This window comes from Triticum urartu, chromosome 3A, assembly GCF_056163025.1.
Source record: "Triticum urartu cultivar PI428250 chromosome 3A, HENAU_Tu73, whole genome shotgun sequence".
NCBI lineage: Eukaryota > Viridiplantae > Streptophyta > Magnoliopsida > Poales > Poaceae > Triticum > Triticum urartu.
Window position 1 is genome coordinate 704,583,366 of NC_141875.1, and position 14,478 is coordinate 704,597,843.

A 14,478-nucleotide genomic window follows, 5' to 3' on the forward strand; every position below is an offset into this window, starting at 1 on the left:
TTCAATAAAAGTGGCATTGATAGCCTTTACTATGCTTATTTTACAAGTCTACATGTTGCTGTTTGAAAACAGAAAGTTTACCGCTGTTGCACAAATTCCCTAGAAAAGTCAGAATGTGATAAAATGTTGAAACTTTTTGCAAAATAAGCTATGATAAATTTCTACTGTTTGGTAAAATTCTCATAATTTTTGGAGTTGAATAATTATTTATACTCTTGCATTCTTTACAGACTGTACTATTTTGGCAGATTGCTGTTATGTTTGCATTGTTTGCATATGTTTGCTTGTTTAATGATTCTATTTGAGGATAGGAGTACTAAATATGCAGAGGAATTTAGTATGCAATGTTGAATAATAATTTTAGTGATTTTCTACAGTAGAGAGTGATAAGGTTTTTGCATTGGTTTATACTAACTTATCTCACGAGTCCTTGTTGAGTTTTGTGTGGATGAAGTTTCTAAGATTTAGGGAAACCGTGATATAAAAGAAATTAAGGAGACACAAAAGCTCAATCTTGGGGATGCCCAAGGCATCCCAAGATAATATTTCAAGAAGTCTCAAGCATTTAAGCTTGTGGATGCCCCGATAGGCATCCCACCTTTCTTCTTCAACAATTATCAGTTAGTATCGGTTGAGCCTAAGTTTTTGCTTCTTCACATGATGTGTGTTATCCTTGGAATGTCATTTTTTTGTTTTGCTTGATGTTTTAATAAAGTACTTAGATCTGAAAGTTATTAAATAAAATAGAGTCCTCAAATAGTTGCCAGGGAGGCTAGGTAAGCGACACACACATCCCGTCAACGAAGCTCTTTTCTATGGAATTGCTCTAGTGCTTCACTTATATCTTTTTGAGCACCGTGTGCTTTAGTGTATTGGGAGAAATTCTCTCTTGCTTAACTTAAATTAATTTGAGATAAAGAAATATTATGCTCATGATCTTCACTTATATTTGTTTGATCTTATCAAAAGCTACACATGGAAATTAGTTCCAAAGTGATAGATATCTAAGAAGGATATAATAAAAACTTTCATGAAGATCATTGGACAAAATAAACTTGATTCCTCATAATAGTTTTGAGATATGATGATGTGATATGTGAGTCATGTTGATGAGTAATTATGCTTTAGTAAGAATATTGGTGTTAAGGTTTGTGATTCCCTATCCAAGAACGAAAGCCAATAGTTGTGCGATGAAATTACATCTTACTTGTGGTGCATTATTCGGTGTTAATTATGCTCAATGCTCGCTTATGAGATTATTTGTTTCTTGGTTGGTCACTTCTCAATCTTTTGCTAGCCTTCATTTTGCACTAAGTATGATCACTACTTGTGCATCCAAAATCCTTTAAACCAGTTTTTCCACATGAGTCCACCATACCTACCTATATGCCGGTATTCTTTTGCCATTCTAAGAAAATTTGTATGTGCCATCTCTAATTTTCAAAATAAATTTCTCTTTTGTGTGCTCGTACCGCTCGCGAGGCAGTGAGGGGTGGCCAATATTTTACATGCTAGATATGTTATTCTCACGATGAGTGTTTATTCACTTGTCATTACACGAGAGTAAGGAAAAGGTATTAGGGATGCCCAGTCCCGAAATGGAAAATGAATTTAATTTATGTTGTCAAATAATAAATTCCTTGGAAAGTGTTGGTATGGAGGGCACTCGTGGATACGGTTAGCCATGGAAAGTGAAAGTTTGGTGGAAAAGGGAATAAATTTTATTTTCTGTTTGGGAACCGCCTATGATATATCTAGCATGGAAAGTGTTGGGAACTCTAAGTTGTTTCCGTTGGTGGGAAAAGTATGCCTCTCAAAATGTTTTTATCAATCAATTTTCTCTTTGAGCTCTGGCACCTCTACAAATCCCCACTTCCCTCTGCGAAGGGCCTTTATTTTACTTTATGCAATTTTTATTTTTAATTTGAGTCTCCATCTTCTCTTATAAAGCACCAAATAGGAGGCACTATGATCGTACTTGAGCATTGGCTGTAGCTAATATGCGAATGTGTTTCATGAATGGATCAATGATTGAGCATGATGGGCTAGGGATAACTTATTTTAGCATTGATATTTTGAAAGACATGGTTGCTTGTTGGTTTGCTTGAGTATTTAAGTCCTCATGTCAAAACTAGACTATTGCTTTGAATCATATAAAAGTCCAAATGTCCATGCTATGAAGAAAAGAATATAAGATGACATGTTAGGTAGCATTCCACATCAAAAATTCTATTTTTATCATTTACCTTCTTAAGGATGAGCAGGAATTAAGCTTGGGGATGCTGATACGTCTCCAACGTACCTATAATTTTTGTGTTCCATCCTGTCATATTATCATTCTTAGATGTTTTATAATCATTTTATAGTCATTTTATATCATTTTTTGGTACTATCCTATTGACATAGTGCCAAGTGCGAGTTGCTGTTTTTTTGCATGTTTTTTTACATCGCAGGAAATCAATATCAAACGGAGTCCAAACACCGCAAAACCATTTGTGGATTTTTTATGGACCAGAAGACCACCAATGGGCCAGAGCAGCACCTGCGGGGTGCCCCGAGGGGGCCACAACCCAGGTGGGTTGTGCCCACCTCGGTGGCCTCCTGCACCCCCTCTTTACCGTATAAATTAACAAATATTTCGAAAACCCTCGGGGTGAACCTAGATCAGAAGTTCCACCGCCGCAAGCCTCTACAACCACCAAAAACCAATCTAGACCCCGTTCTGGCACCCTGCCGGATGGGGAAATCATCACCGATGGCCATCTTCATCATCCCGGCGGCCACCACGATGAGGAGGGAGTAGTCCACCCTCAGGACTGAGGGTTTGTACTAGTAGCTATGTGTTTAATCTCTCTCTCTCTCTCGTGTTCTTGGGATGTCACGATCTTGATGTATCACGGGCTTTGTTAATATAATCGGATCATATGGTGTTTTCCCTTCTCCATCTTGTTGTGAATTGAGTTTTCCCTTTGAGGTTTCGTTTTATTGAATTGAATATTTCTATGGATTTGAGAGCACTTGATATATGTCTTGCATATGAATACTCGTGGTGACAATGGGGTATCATATTGATTCACTTGATATGTGTTTGGCACTCAGCTTGCTGATTCCTGCGGTGACATTGGGGTAATCTATGCATAGAGGTTGATGCATGTTCTCGTCTTTTGTTTCTCCGGTAGAAATCTTGGGGCACTCTTTGAGGTTCCTTGTGTTTGATTGAGTATTATGAATATGAAATTATTTGGTGTTATTTTAGTACGAACTCTTGGATAGATCGATCAGAAAGAATAGCTTCGAGGTGGTTTCGTACCCTACAAACGATTTCTTCTTATGTTCTCTGCTAGATAGGAACTTTGGAGTGATTCTTCATCGCACTTTGATGGGTGGTTATATGATCCAATTATATTAGCATTGTTGAGAGATTGCACTAGTGAAAGTACGGGATGCTAGGCCTCATTTTCAAGCATTGCAATACTGTTTTTGTGCCCGTTTACTATTTGCTACCTTGCTGTTTTTATTTATTCAGATTATAAAAATATACTTCTACCATCAATATTACACTTTTATCACCATCTCTTCGCCGAACTAGTGCACCTACACAAATTACCATTGTATTTGGTGTGTTGGGGACACAAGAGACTTTTTATTATTTGGTTGCAGGGTTATTTGAGAGAGACCACCTTCATCCTACAACTCCCATGGATTGATAAACCTTAGGTCATCCACTGGAGGTAAAATTGCTACTGTCCTACAAAACTCTGTGCTTGGAGGTCCAACATGTATATACAAGAATAAAGTTGCGTAGTAGACATCACGCTACTGGTAAGTAACTGTAGCGCTTGTGCAAATGAAGCGCTGCTGCTAATCAAGAGCTACTAGTAGACGCTTTCAAGCGCTATTGCTAGTATTCCCGCTTTCACAGATTTACACCCCCTCTACGTCTTTGTGATGTATTTATACAGAATCTATACAGTAGTTTCATCAGATCATACTAAACATACACTATTCTCATCATTTCATAGACATACTGTACTCTCGTCATACCATCGTCATCATCATCATCAACATCATCATTCAACAGAAATATCATCACATCTCGAAAAAATAGCGATACACAAGAGTGATCATGTCATGTCTCGAATAAGTGCAACTGCATGGTCATGGCAGACACACAAGTTTCATCATCTCTATCTAAACCATGATGTAGAAGAGAAGAGCGATCAACATGAGCAAGAGCGCGACTATGTAGTACTTGAGGCACCGGCGGTCCCGCCCCCGCTCATGCCGGAGTGTCCACCTTAAGTAACCACTTTCCGCTTCGGTTCTACTATTGAACCCTCTGTGGCTAGCACCCGGGTACCTGTCCACCTGGGCCTGAGCGTCTGGCCGGTGGTCGTAGACTCCTGGAACCCTCCCAATGAACACGACATAGCAGTCCCTCGCCATCTCTAATCTATGTACCTGCATCATCAGTTGATGAATTCAATGATAATATGCAACATAATGTACTTAAGAAAACAAAGAGGCATAATTAGCAAAATACAAGGAACCAATAGTAAACATAAATGACGAAGTTCCTCATACCCAAACTAATTAACTAGAGCGATCTACACTAGTTCAAGACCACGAGGTTTAATTACATCACATAGTTTCGCCGTGCAAAAATTCAAAGTTTTGCGAGAGAAAGATAGTAGTGACACATTGTCATCGACAATTAGTCCTCCATGTTGGCGGTCCAATCTTCATAGTCAGGGAGGAAGCACCCGAGCTTCTTGAAAGGCCTTAGGTCCAGACGTTGAGTGAGTAGTAGTGCTCGGACATCAGCCCACGTGATTGGCGGATGGTAGAACATCCCCGTTAGTTCAAGGATCTGCTTCATCATCACTTGGGCAAGTTCACACTGTACGTGATAAAACTCAGCTCGAATTCGATGATCCGGTGTCTGTCCTATGCTTGTGGCCCAGCTGATAATCTTGGCATCTTCGGTAGTAGATGACATGCAAAGGCGTTGATTATCCCTTCTGTACTCGAGCAAGTGATGCATGAGGTAGAATCCATCAGCCTTACTGGTGTGCGGTTGCTGGATGCAGCAGAAGTCGGTCTTATGGCAGAAAACCAGCCCGTTCTTCCTATGCCTTTTCACCTTGATATATCCACCAGACAAGCTGAAGGTTAACAGGGCACTATCGAGAACACTTTTTACGTGAGTATAATCCTTTTTCTTGAGGTTCTTCGATGAGGCCAAGTACATAGCATGGGAGTATTTCGGGTACAGAATGATGAGCACGGCGCCGCCCCCCGCTGCGCAAATTAAGTACACCACAAATTAGCCTCCATGCTTGCAAAGGAATGATTAACACTTACGAAAGGATATGCGCGGATGACTTACGTGGGATGATAAGGCAGGAGAATCGCTTCCTTGTCCATATTAGCGATCATGAATTCGACGAGGTACTTGCTCGCATAGTCATGATGCTCTTTGCAAAATGCCAAGAAGCTCTCGTGCATATAGTACGGGTCCGTGACGTAGATATATTTTATGTTCTCGATCTTGATGAAGTAGTTGAGATACAACGCATACATGCGGATGAACTGGAAATCCAGCTTGGTCATGTGGAACATGTCGTAGATGTAGTCAAATCGCAGGATGAACTGATTCGCGGGCTAGGTCTCAACGTACAACTTCCCACACGGCACCTGAGCTACGTAAAGCGGGTATCCTGGTTCTTCCGCAATCAGAAGGCTTTTCTCTCTGGCCAGCACATCTTCATGGAGTCTGTTTAGATCATTGTTCAGTATGTGCTTTAGCGCTTTGGCAGGTAGGATCGGCTCGCCGGCGACATGGAAGTGCTTTGCACCTTCGACAGGTATTCTGTCTACCACCCGGGGCTTCAGAGGCGGCTAACTACTTGAAGAAGCTCTAGCGCCTTTAGGGCCTTTCCTGTTCGGTCTCCTCCTTTGCTTCTTGGCGGGTGGCGGTAGTGAGCCCGCCATACCTTCCCTAACCACCACCCCCAGTGTCGTCGGGCTAATTAGTGGACGGGCCTCGGGGGGTTCCTGGGTAGAGGCGGCATCTGGAGGCGTCTCCTACAAGGATCGCTTGAAGAGAGACTTTTTGCATTCTGCCTTAGGACGTTCCGGCTCCGGCAAATCAGGCGGCATCAAGTCATCATCTCCATGCTCATAGCTTGAGTCTTCATCGTCCTGAGCCATCAAAGTTCCATCATCATAGGCGGTATTGAAATACTTGTCTGGGCCATCATCATCATCATCCATGTCATCATCAACATTTGCTTCTTCGATAGCGGGGGCGACATGATCTGGCACCAATGGAGGCTCTCCCTCGTGTCATCCGCTATCACCCACCACGGCAGGTGTAGGTAATTTGGTAGGTGGGGTGGTGTTCATACCTTCTTGAGAAGGTGGCGTTGGTGTGATACTAGGCGCCTCGAGACAAAGAAGAGACTTCGGCCAAGGCAAGAACCAGCTCTTGCATGCGCCAATCCTCGGGGGGGGGGGGTCTCGTTGTCATCGACTGGTACCGGAGGAGGCAAATCCTCGAAGCCCGCTAAGACACTGGCCACGTTAACCTTGAAGACGCCATTGGGCATCTCTCGGTTGTGGAACATGCTTTCCTTTGGCTTCACGATCGTCGTCTTTCCCACGGCCACCTTCTGGCCCTTCATGTCGTACATTAGGGTACATGGGGTTATCGTCGGCCTACGAAGAAGACATGTCTGCGATGTCAAACATCCGAAAGGCAACTGAAACGAAAGACTATAGACATGCTAATGAAAAGGGTATGACGCGTAATTACCGTGAGGGCATCGAGCTCAGCAAGCGATGAAGGCCCGCCGAGCATGCCAGAGACGGAGGTCGGGCTGCTATGAACAAGAGCTGGACCTTTTGCGGTTGCTTGAGCAGGTGCTGGTGCTGTGGTGTTTGCCGAATTGCTCCCGGAAAAGCTGGGAAGGGGAAAGTCCTCTGGCCGTGCATTTGGATTGTTCTTCGACCAATCGAAAATTGCCAGAATCAAGCACTGCACCACGTCAGTAACCGCTACATTGACTAGCCTGACCAACTCTTCTTTGGTCTCATCTTTGGTCTTATTGACTGCAATCGCGACCTTCTCATCGATGCTCTACTGAGTGATGACCAACCGTCTCTTCCTTCTTTCCTCTGGCTCCTCGCGGTAGCACGTCTTCCACGAGGCGCCATCTCCGACGCCGTGCACATGTCCCTGGGTTGGCGGCTTGTCCACCAGAACCTTTTTAAGTATGTTCAGGGCCCGGTTGAATGGGGTGTCCCACTTGGGCCTCGCCGATGACTCTAACAACTTGTCGCTTTCGGCTGCCTTTTGGTGCTGCTCTTTTTGCAAAAGGAACGTGGATGGTTTACTAATGTGACAAAACTTGTAGTCGAATTGACTAGAAGCTAATATGATAATGTGGTAATATAACAATTACCAGAAGTCTCATGAACTCCCTCGTGTTAGGGTCCGTGTAAAAGATCTTTTTGACTTTGTCCCACTTGTACCGAGCCCTGATCCAGTCATGCTCCAGCGGGTCGGTGAACTCAGCCAAGGGGTCTGGGATTCCGTGACTTTCACGTTCGGCGTCTGTTGGGGATATGACTATCAGATATGACCCGCCCAGGAGGGGTCGGGTCATCCCTATGGCGGTTCATCTCAATGAAGCCCAAGAGTATATTAAGATGGCGGTTCATAGACAGGCCTGTTAGAGGCCCCAAACCCAAAGGCGGCTTAAGGCCCATGAGTATAAACCACCATGTATATGTGAACTTGTATTGTAAGGCATGTAAGATAAGTCACCGAGCCGGACACGTTGTATGAGCCGGCCGGGACTCTGTAGGCCGTAGGGCATCAACCCGTGTATACAAGGGGACGACCCGACAGCGGCTTAGGGCAGGGAAACAACAGATCGAGAGCCGGGCAAAGCATATTCGCTCCATGGTCATCGAAACCCTAGCAATACCACCCCAAACTGGATTAGTCCTTTACCTTCACCGCAAGGGGATGAACCAGTATAAACTCCTCGTGTCCTTTGTCCCATTTTAACCCCTTTAAGCTAATTCCGTCGCAATGGATCCGCAACTAAGTCCTTCCATGAGGACATCTACTGTGACATGTTGCTGTTTGAAAACAGAAAGTTTACCGCTGTTGCACAAATTCCCTAGAAAAGTCAGAATGTGATAAAATGTTGAAACTTTTTGCAAAATAAGCTATGATAAATTTCTACTGTTTGGTAAAATTCTCATAATTTTTGGAGTTGAATAATTATTGATACTCTTGCATTCTTTACAGACTGTACTATTTTGGCAGATTGCTGTTATGTTTGCATTGTTTGCATATGTTTGCTTGTTTAATGATTCTATTTGAGGATAGGAGTACTAAATATGCAGAGGAATTTAGTATGCAATGTTGAATAATAATTTTAGTGATTTTCTACAGTAGAGAGTGATAAGGTTTTTGCATTGGTTTATACTAACTTATCTCACGAGTCCTTGTTGAGTTTTGTGTGGATGAAGTTTCTAAGATTTAGGGAAACCGTGATATAAAAGAAATTAAGGAGACACAAAAGCTCAATCTTGGGGATGCCCAAGGCATCCCAAGATAATATTTCAAGAAGTCTCAAGCATTTAAGCTTGTGGATGCCCCGGTAGGCATCCCACCTTTCTTCTTCAACAATTATCAGTTAGTATCGGTTGAGCCTAAGTTTTTGCTTCTTCACATGATGTGTGTTATCCTTGGAATGTCATTTTTTTGTTTTGTTTGATGTTTTAATAAAGTACTTAGATCTGAAAGTTATTAAATAAAATAGAGTCCTCAAATAGTTGCCAGGGAGGCTAGGTAAGCGACACACACATCCCGTCAACGAAGCTCTTTTCTATGGAATTGCTCTAGTGCTTCACTTATATCTTTTTGAGCACCGTGTGCTTTAGTGTATTGGGAGAAATTCTCTCTTGCTTAACTTAAATTAATTTGAGATAAAGAAATATTATGCTCATGATCTTCACTTATATTTGTTTGATCTTATCAAAAGCTACACATGGAAATTAGTTCCAAAGTGATAGATATCTAAGAAGGATATAATAAAAACTTTCATGAAGATCATTGGACAAAATAAACTTGATTCCTCATAATAGTTTTGAGATATGATGATGTGATATGTGAGTCATGTTGATGAGTAATTATGCTTTAGTAAGAATATTGGTGTTAAGGTTTGTGATTCCCTATGCAAGAACGAAAGCCAATAGTTGTGCGATGAAATTACATCCTACTTGTGGTGCATTATTCGGTGTTAATTATGCTCAATGCTCGCTTATGAGATTATTTGTTTCTTGGTTGGTCACTTCTCAATCTTTTGCTAGCCTTCATTTTGCACTAAGTATGATCACTACTTGTGCATCCAAAATCCTTTAAACCAGTTTTTCCACATGAGTCCACCATACCTACCTATATGCCGGTATTCTTTTGCCGTTCTAAGAAAATTTGTATGTGCCATCTCTAATTTTCAAAATAAATTTCTCTTTTGTGTGCTCGTACCACTCGCGAGGCAGTGAGGGGTGGCCAATATTTTACATGCTAGATATGTTATTCTCACGATGAGTGTTTATTCACTTGTCATTACACGAGAGTAAGGAAAAGGTATTAGGGATGCCCAGTCCCGAAATGGAAAATGAATTTACTTTATGTTGTCAAATAATAAATTCCTTGGAAAGTGTTGGTATGGAGGGCACTCGTGGATACGGTTAGCCATGGAAAGTGAAAGTTTGGTGGAAAAGGGAATAAATTTTATTTTCTGTTTGGGAACCGCCTATGATATATCTAGCATGGAAAGTGTTGGGAACTCTAAGTTGTTTCCGTTGGTGGGAAAAGTATGCCTCTCAAAATGTTTTTATCAATCAATTTTCTCTTTGAGCTCTGGCACCTCTACAAATCCCCACTTCCCTCTGCGAAGGGCCTTTATTTTACTTTATGCAATTTTTATTTTTAATTTGAGTCTCCATCTTCTCTTATAAAGCACCAAATAGGAGGCACTATGATCGTACTTGAGCATTGGCTGTAGCTAATATGCGAATGTGTTTCATGAATGGATCAATGATTGAGCATGATGGGCTAGGGATAACTTATTTTAGCATTGATATTTTGAAAGACATGGTTGCTTGTTGGTTTGCTTGAGTATTTAAGTCCTCATGTCAAAACTAGACTATTGCTTTGAATCATATAAAAGTCCAAATGTCCATGCTATGAAGAAAAGAATATAAGATGACATGTTAGGTAGCATTCCACATCAAAAATTCTATTTTTATCATTTACCTTCTCAAGGATGAGCAGGAATTAAGCTTGGGGATGCTGATACGTCTCCAACGTACCTATAATTTTTGTGTTCCATCCTGTCATATTATCATTCTTAGATGTTTTATAATCATTTTATAGTCATTTTATATCATTTTTTGGTACTATCCTATTGACATAGTGCCAAGTGCGAGTTGCTGTTTTTTTGCATGTTTTTTTACATCGCAGGAAATCAATATCAAACGGAGTCCAAACACCGCAAAACCATTTGTGGATTTTTTATGGACCAGAAGACCACCAATGGGCCAGAGCAGCACCTGCGGGGTGCCCCGAGGGGGCCACAACCCAGGTGGGTTGTGCCCACCTCGGTGGCCTCCTGCACCCCCTCTTTACCGTATAAATTAACAAATATTTCGAAAACCCTCGGGGTGAACCTAGATCAGAAGTTCCACCGCCGCAAGCCTCTACAACCACCAAAAACCAATCTAGACCCCGTTCTGGCACCCTGCCGGATGGGGAAATCATCACCGATGGCCATCTTCATCATCCCGGCGGCCACCACGATGAGGAGGGAGTAGTCCACCCTCAGGACTGAGGGTTTGTACTAGTAGCTATGTGTTTAATCCGGTAGAAATCTTGGGGCACTCTTTGAGGTTCCTTGTGTTTGATTGAGTATTATGAATATGAAATTATTTGGTGTTATTTTAGTACGAACTCTTGGATAGATCGATCAGAAAGAATAGCTTCGAGGTGGTTTCGTACCCTACAAACGATTTCTTCTTATGTTCTCTGCTAGATAGGAACTTTGGAGTGATTCTTCATCGCACTTTGATGGGTGGTTATATGATCCAATTATATTAGCATTGTTGAGAGATTGCACTAGTGAAAGTACGGGATGCTAGGCCTCATTTTCAAGCATTGCAATACTGTTTTTGTGCCCGTTTACTATTTGCTACCTTGCTGTTTTTATTTATTCAGATTATAAAAATATACTTCTACCATCAATATTACACTTTTATCACCATCTCTTCGCCGAACTAGTGCACCTACACAAATTACCATTGTATTTGGTGTGTTGGGGACACAAGAGACTTTTTATTATTTGGTTGCAGGGTTATTTGAGAGAGACCACCTTCATCCTACAACTCCCATGGATTGATAAACCTTAGGTCATCCACTGGAGGTAAAATTGCTACTGTCCTACAAAACTCTGTGCTTGGAGGTCCAACATGTATATACAAGAATAAAGTTGCGTAGTAGACATCACGCTACTGGTAAGTATTGTTAGCAGTAGTGCTTCCCTAACAAGCACTACTGGTAAGTAACTGTAGCGCTTGTGCAAATGAAGCGCTGCTGCTAATCAAGAGCTACTAGTAGACGCTTTCAAGCGCTATTGCTAGTATTCCCGCTTTCACAGATTTACACCCCCTCTACGTCTTTGTGATGTATTTATACAGAATCTATACAGTAGTTTCATCAGATCATACTAAACATACACTATTCTCATCATTTCATAGACATACTGTACTCTCGTCATACCATCGTCATCATCATCATCAACATCATCATTCAACAGAAATATCATCACATCTCGAAAAAATAGCGATACACAAGAGTGATCATGTCATGTCTCGAATAAGTGCAACTGCATGGTCATGGCAGACACACAAGTTTCATCATCTCTATCTAAACCATGATGTAGAAGAGAAGAGCGATCAACATGAGCAAGAGCGCGACTATGTAGTACTTGAGGCACCGGCGGTCCCGCCCCCGCTCATGCCGGAGTGTCCACCTTAAGTAACCACTTTCCGCTTCGGTTCTACTATTGAACCCTCTGTGGCTAGCACCCGGGTACCTGTCCACCTGGGCCTGAGCGTCTGGCCGGTGGTCGTAGACTCCTGGAACCCTCCCAATGAACACGACATAGCAGTCCCTCGCCATCTCTGATCTATGTACCTGCATCATCAGTTGATGAATTCAATGATAATATGCAACATAATGTACTTAAGAAAACAAAGAGGCATAATTAGCAAAATACAAGGAACCAATAGTAAACATAAATGACGAAGTTCCTCATACCCAAACTAATTAACTAGAGCGATCTACACTAGTTCAAGACCACGAGGTTTAATTACATCACATAGTTTCGCCGTGCAAAAATTCAAAGTTTTGCGAGAGAAAGATAGTAGTGACACATTGTCATCGACAATTAGTCCTCCATGTTGGCGGTCCAATCTTCATAGTCAGGGAGGAAGCACCCGAGCTTCTTGAAAGGCCTTAGGTCCAGACGTTGAGTGAGTAGTAGTGCTCGGACATCAGCCCACGTGATTGGCGGATGGTAGAACATCCCCGTTAGTTCAAGGATCTGCTTCATCATCACTTGGGCAAGTTCACACTGTACGTGATAAAACTCAGCTCGAATTCGATGATCCGGTGTCTGTCCTATGCTTGTGGCCCAGCTGATAATCTTGGCATCTTCGGTAGTAGCTGACATGCAAAGGCGTTGATTATCCCTTCTGTACTCGAGCAAGTGATGCATGAGGTAGAATCCATCAGCCTTACTGGTGTGCGGTTGCTGGATGCAGCAGAAGTCGGTCTTATGGCAGAAAACCAGCCCGTTCTTCCTATGCCTTTTCACCTTGATATATCCACCAGACAAGCTGAAGGTTAACAGGGCACTATCGAGAACACTTTTTACGTGAGTATAATCCTTTTTCTTGAGGTTCTTCGATGAGGCCAAGTACATAGCATGGGAGTATTTCGGGTACAGAATGATGAGCACGGCGCCGCCCCCCGCTGCGCAAATTAAGTACACCACAAATTAGCCTCCATGCTTGCAAAGGAATGATTAACACTTACGAAAGGATATGCGCGGATGACTTACGTGGGATGATAAGGCAGGAGAATCGCTTCCTTGTCCATATTAGCGATCATGAATTCGACGAGGTACTTGCTCGCATAGTCATGATGCTCTTTGCAAAATGCCAAGAAGCCCTCGTGCATATAGTACGGGTCCGTGACGTAGATATATTTTATGTTCTCGATCTTGATGAAGTAGTTGAGATACAACGCATACATGCGGATGAACTGGAAATCCAGCTTGGTCATGTGGAACATGTCGTAGATGTAGTCAAATCGCAGGATGAACTGATTCGCGGGCTAGGTCTCAACGTACAACTTCCCACACGGCACCTGAGCTACGTAAAGCGGGTATCCTGGTTCTTCCGCAATCAGAAGGCTTTTCTCTCTGGCCAGCACATCTTCATGGAGTCTGTTTAGATCATTGTTCAGTATGTGCTTTAGCGCTTTGGTAGGTAGGATCGGCTCGCCGGCGACATGGAAGTGCTTTGCACCTTCGACAGGTATTCTGTCTACCACCCGGGGCTTCAGAGGCGGCTAACTACTTGAAGAAGCTCTAGCGCCTTTAGGGCCTTTCCTGTTCGGTCTCCTCCTTTGCTTCTTGGCGGGTGGCGGTAGTGAGCCCGCCATACCTTCCCTAACCACCACCCCCAGTGTCGTCGGGCTAATTAGTGGACGGGCCTCGGGGGGTTCCTGGGTAGAGGCGGCATCTGGAGGCGTCTCCTACAAGGATCGCTTGAAGAGAGACTTTTTGCATTCTGCCTTAGGACGTTCCGGCTCCGGCAAATCAGGCGGCATCAAGTCATCATCTCCATGCTCATAGCTTGAGTCTTCATCGTCCTGAGCCATCAAAGTTCCATCATCATAGGCGGTATTGAAATACTTGTCTGGGCCATCATCATCATCATCCATGTCATCATCAACATTTGCTTCTTCGATAGCGGGGGCGACATGATCTGGCACCAATGGAGGCTCTCCCTCGTGTCATCCGCTATCACCCACCACGACAGGTGTAGGTAATTTGGTAGGTGGGGTGGTGTTCATACCTTCTTGAGAAGGTGGCGTTGGTGTGATACTAGGCGCCTCGAGACAAAGAAGAGACTTCGGCCAAGGCAAGAACCAGCTCTTGCATGCGCCAATCCTCGAGGGGGGGGGGTCTCGTTGTCATCGACTGGTACCGGAGGAGGCAAATCCTCGAAGCCCGCTAAGACACTGGCCACGTTAACCTTGAAGACGCCATCGGGCATCTCTCGGTTGTGGAACATGCTTTCCTTTGGCTTCACGATCGTCGTCTTTCCCAC